Raw genomic sequence first — 5,310 nt, 5'->3', positions numbered from 1 at the left:
CCTACAAGGTGTTGCTGTAACTTGGCTTAAATGATGGTATCAATTAGTACTGGAGCAACCAAAGGACAAATAAAAGGTATGAGTGTGGATTTGAACCATGGACCTTCAACATGAGCGGCACAAAACTTACCTCTGCATACCTTTCCTACAAGGTGTTGCTGTAACTTTGCTTAAATGATGGTATCAATTAGTACTGGAGCATCCAAAGGACAAATAAAAAGTGTGAGTGGGGATTTGAACCATGGACCTTCAACATGTGAGGCACAGAACTTACCTCTGCACCACATTTCCTACAAGGTGTTGTTGTAAATTGGCTTAAATGATGGCATCAATCAGTACTGGAGCAATCAAAGGACAAATAAAAGGTGTGAGTGGAGATTTGAATCATGTGAGGTCCAGAACTTACATTGTAGGTTTGTTTCTGAGACTGAATACACCCAATCTCGTCTGATTTCTGAAGTTAAGCAGCGTTGGGCCTGGTTAGTATTTGGATGGGAGACTACCTGGGAATACCAGGTGCTGTAAGCTTTTTACTTCTCCTCACAACCTGAACAAGACACTGCTGGTCATTCACTAGAGACAGCTATCAACTAAAACCTCTTGGTTTCTTTATTATACACTCTATGAGGTGGATAAGCTGCAGCTCATGCTGATTTATTGCTGGTTCTGGTTGGAGCCAAAGAACAAAGGCGTCACCTGTTGGAGCAGCTGATGTCCTGCAGCCTCTTCACCACAGAAAGCCTCTGACAGCTTCAATTCTTTACACTCTGACTGCAAGACACCAATCACATAGGAACATTTACATGTATGGAACAAAGAGCTGAGCTGACACTCAACATGTGTTTGAGCATTTATTGATAAAGACATTCAAACATGTCTAGAGATAGAACACCAACGCACGGTGTAAGAAAGGTCAGAACAGACTTCACCTGCTCAGGAAACTGAGGTCCTTCGGGGTGTAGGGAGCAATTCTGAGGACCTTTTATGGTTGTGTGGTGGTATCAGCCATCCTGTATGGACTGGTCTGCTGGAGCAGCAGCATCACGGCTGCAGACAGGAAGAGACTAAAGAAACTGGTTAAGAAAGCAAGCTCTGTCCTGGGCTGGTGGTAGACAGGAGGATGATGACAAAGCTGTTGTCTATCATGGAGGACATCTCCCACCCCCTGCAGGAAACAGGACCATCACCGGCAGCTCCTTCAGGGACAGACTGCTTCACCCACGATGTTTGAAGGAGGTCCTTCCTTCCTGCAGCAGTCAGACTGTTCAATCAAGCCTGCTCCCAGTAGTTCAGATCACCCATGAAGTAACTGCAATAAAATGTAAATAAGTCAATATGTGCAATTTCACAGGGTTTTTTTTTTTTTACAAGCATTTCTATTTCTTCTCTAAGGAGAAAGCATCTATTTATATCTGTGCACTGAGTGCTGCTTTTCTTTTTACTTTTTTTCCTATCTGCTACTGCCACACTGAAAATTTCCCCACTGCAGGATCACTGAAGGATCGACCTATCCATCCATCTATCTATGGTCCATCTACCTACCTACCTATCTATCCATCCATCCATCCATCCATCCATCCATCCATCCATCTCTCTCACAGGTGTGGGGGTTGATTCACCTGTTCTCAATCACCTTAATCCACGAAGGCCCGGTTATTCATTCTTCCGCTCTCTGCCAGACCACAGACTTTAAAACCAGGACCTTTCTCCTACAATTAGTCTGGTTTCCCCTTTTTGTTTTCACCTTGGTTTAGTTATCCTTTGTGTGTTGGTTTTAGTTTCATTCGTTAAATAAACTCCTTGTAATCTTTGACCTGTGTCTGCAGATGTCCTGTGACACCAATGATCCCATCTGATATTTAAAAAAAAAAAAAAAAAAAGCCCCCTGAAATCTGATCAGATAAATGAATGTGAAACTACTTTGGGTCTGCTGCAGCTGCCTCCCTCTGATCTTGTTCCTGCCCACAGCACAATCTGATCAGTGAAACACTGAAGGACAACTTCAGCATGTAAAACATAAATAAGCAAAGGCTGTAACTCGTGATTATTTTAATTTTAACTTAACTTTATGTGCTGTTCAAAAACTTTATTTTTTTCTGCAAATGTGTAGTGATTCCAAATCTTGGTTATCGATCTCCTTGATTACAAAAAAAATCTGTATCGACCCGGAAAAAAAAACAAACATGTCAGGCACCCTATGATGTTAACTGTTTGCCTGAATGTTTTTGTTTAAAATCCTCAGTAATAACCTTTGACTGGTTGCTCTTCACCCTGTAAAACTCACTGCTGCAAAAATACAACATCAGCTTATTTTTTAATTACTATTTTCTATTATATATATCTGAAATAAACCCTAATCTGTGGGTCTGACAGCAGCGTGAGGTCAAAGAAGCTGCCATCAGCTGCTGCACTTCTGTCCGTCCAGCAGATGGAGCCATGGAGCTGCAGTGAAGTGAAGAGCAGCACAAGGCAACCACCACTTCCATCCACTGACGCATTCAATTTGACTGACGCTAATGTTTTATTGACTTCCAACCACTAAACCAATATGATCACTGATGCACTGAGCTGAAGAAGTAATGTTACATTTCAAACATAACTGGGGAAATAACCGAAACTTCTTCCTTAGGAAAGGAGAAAGTATAAGAGTATAAAGGCAGTGCAAGAATAAATAAGAAAAAAACGGTGCAAAAATTGCCCATAGCATTATATACAGATGATTTTATTCTTAAAAAAAAAAAAAAAAAAAAAAAAAACACGTAGAAGACTATATACAGAGGATGAGGTTTCAGGTATAGATAGATCGACAGATGAATCCTTACTGTGAAAATATTTAAAGACATTGAACATTGTGCAATATAAGGTCAGTCAGCAGCCTCAGTTCATGCACCAAGACAACTTTTATGCATTTTTAAATAATAAAAAATTACATGTTTCTAAATTTTCTACATTTACAAGGCAGAGAGATAACCGAAACTTCTTCCTTAATAGTTCCTGTTTAGTTTGTATGCTGTGGTGTCAGGATTACTACACGTGGAAATGAATATCAAATTAAAATCATTTCCATATCTTGACAAGTTGTTGCGATCACAAAGTAAAATACTACATCACTGAGTTCCAGATATCTGCAACTGAATATTTTGTGCCTTTCTAGACACTCTGTGATCTGTAATTTGTGTATAAATGATAAACTGAGGCATAATGATGTTGAAATTGCACTTATTTTCATTTAAAAACTTCAAGTAAAAGACAGTTTGTTAAACGTGAACACTTTCAGAATGTATTTTTTTGCACTAAAACACAGGGAAATATTATAGGTTATTATTTTACTGGTCACTTGAGATCAAACTGTGCTGAATGTAGCTCCTGAACTAAAATGAGTTTGACAGCTCTGCTCTACAGGATAAAGATATGTGTCAATAACAGATTCTATTGGCTGTAAATATTGATTTAACCCTAAACCAGAGACTGACACTTTGTGCCTCTTGTCTTTATGAGATTTGCAGTAAGCCTAATTATCGGAGTGAAGGATGTTTCATATATTTGTTATTTATTCGCTCCTAAAATCCTTCAACACCATCAAGCATCTGAAAGAATAAAACTGTTTTAAACACCATTAGAATATCAGATTTAATGTGAGATGACTGAATCCTGTTTTCTACTGTAAAATACTGGGAAAGAAGAGGACATTTTTGATGTTTAGTGCTTAGTTAGAAATACCATATGATCGGACTTTCTCCAAAAACATATCGTGATGTTCCAGCCACTAACTAAACACACAACACAACACTGAACACTAACACAGAAAAACTTTATTGAACTGACTCACCTCCTCCATGAAGTCAGGGTATCAGCTGTGGAGACAAAAGACAAGCAAAATTAGCAGAGAATAATTACTTTTCACAGAGAATATTCACTTCAATTTGAACAGAAACTACCAAGATTCAGAGCCACTGAGTGGCTATAATATATTAAAACTGCCGTAAGGTGAACAGCAAACATCTGTGTTAATCCACTTTTCTTTTATTTTAGTCCATTAGTCCATTCAATGAACTTGGACTTAGTGATAAATTCACACAAATAGAGCTTATTCTTTCCTTATTAATGTGCACCATTTATGAACGACGTCACACAAGATGAGTAAAGTTGAAGTGTTGTCGCTGATTGTGATGCTTCTTCAAATATTTCTAGGAAATTAGAAATCCTTTCTAAAAAGAAATATTTCACCTATTTGTTGAAGGTGAAAACACCCAAAGTGATGACTAAAAAGCTCACCAAGAGAAGCTTCTGTGCGGAGCCCACACGCATTGAAAGATATGAGCTGCAGCATAAGGAGTGGACAGAGAACGGGGATGAGTTTACTGGCCACGTCACAACCGTTTTTTTACTCTTTGCTTTCTTAACCGTCTTCGGCTGCCTTGATTCATTTAGCCGTTTTCTTAACTGGGTTACCTCCAAGAGCTCCATTTCCGAGTCAGAGGATGACAGCCTCATGACCGGGTTCCCCCCAGCGGAATTTGAGACTGTGACTCAGGGACAGTGTCATCAGGCATTTCTTCCGTCTCATCCACTCCATCCAGAGCACACTGTGGCTCCTCACAGACCAGCTTCTCCACCGCCTCCTCCCGGTTCCGGCTCTCCGGCTGAGCCTCCTTCGCCCGTGTAGGACCAGGAACCTCCACGCCTCCGGAGCCCCTCGCATCGGTGAGTGTCATACCCAGTTGCTCTCGTTCTTGGCTGTTCAGTCCCTCTTCCTCCTGGTCACTCACACACATTCCTCCATCCTCCGACTCAAAAACGGAGTTCTCTCTAACATCATTCTCACTTTTGTTGCATATACAGTTTGCAAGTTGATTAGGACACAGCTCGCATCGCCTCACCCTCGTTCTCATGTCACACTCCTTAGCGTAATGACCCTGCTCCCCACACACATGACATTTAAAATCAGGACACTCTCTGAGGATGTGGCCCAGCTGAATACACAATCTACACACCTTTACCTGTCTATCATGTATCACACGTACATATTCTGGTCCTGTTACGGTCATAAATTTAGCTGAATATGGTAGAGACTGAACATAATCAGTGAATTTAACTTTAGAAAACCTCGTCCCATCTGCGATGCTATGTTTACAATTCTTTTTAATTGTTTATTTGTATTTTTTAATGTTTAATTTTGGAATTAAATGTTTCGTATTTTTTATGTTTAACTATCTAATGATAATTAAATCAGCAGTTTTCTACCCATTTAAGAACAGGACAAACCAAACAAGTCGTTGTGTAGATTTGTCCACGATTTCCTCTCATGTG

The 5,310-nt window shown here is 39.9% G+C and overlaps 1 long non-coding RNA gene across 3 annotated transcripts; it reads right to left on the bottom strand.

Moving 5' to 3' along the window:
• Positions 1 to 450: 450 nt before the first annotated feature.
• LOC129348339 (uncharacterized) lies at positions 451 to 4,594 on the bottom strand. Of its 3 annotated transcripts, none has more exons than XR_008600876.1 (4): positions 4,453 to 4,594; positions 3,830 to 3,854; positions 930 to 1,309; positions 451 to 771 (listed from the first exon to the last, which is right to left on the bottom strand). It is a non-coding gene; the product is annotated as an uncharacterized LOC129348339 (long non-coding RNA). The 3 variants fall into 3 exon arrangements; XR_008600875.1 differs by lacking the exon at positions 451 to 771 and adding an exon at positions 4,276 to 4,321 and having other exon boundaries at positions 839 to 1,309; XR_008600874.1 differs by lacking the exon at positions 451 to 771 and having other exon boundaries at positions 839 to 1,309.
• Positions 4,595 to 5,310: the final 716 nt, after the last annotated feature.

This window comes from Amphiprion ocellaris, chromosome 24, assembly GCF_022539595.1.
Source record: "Amphiprion ocellaris isolate individual 3 ecotype Okinawa chromosome 24, ASM2253959v1, whole genome shotgun sequence".
Classification (NCBI taxonomy): Eukaryota; Metazoa; Chordata; class Actinopteri; family Pomacentridae; genus Amphiprion; species Amphiprion ocellaris.
The sequence above is the reverse complement of the archived record's forward strand: the minus strand, read 5'-3'. Positions and strand labels throughout refer to the sequence as shown.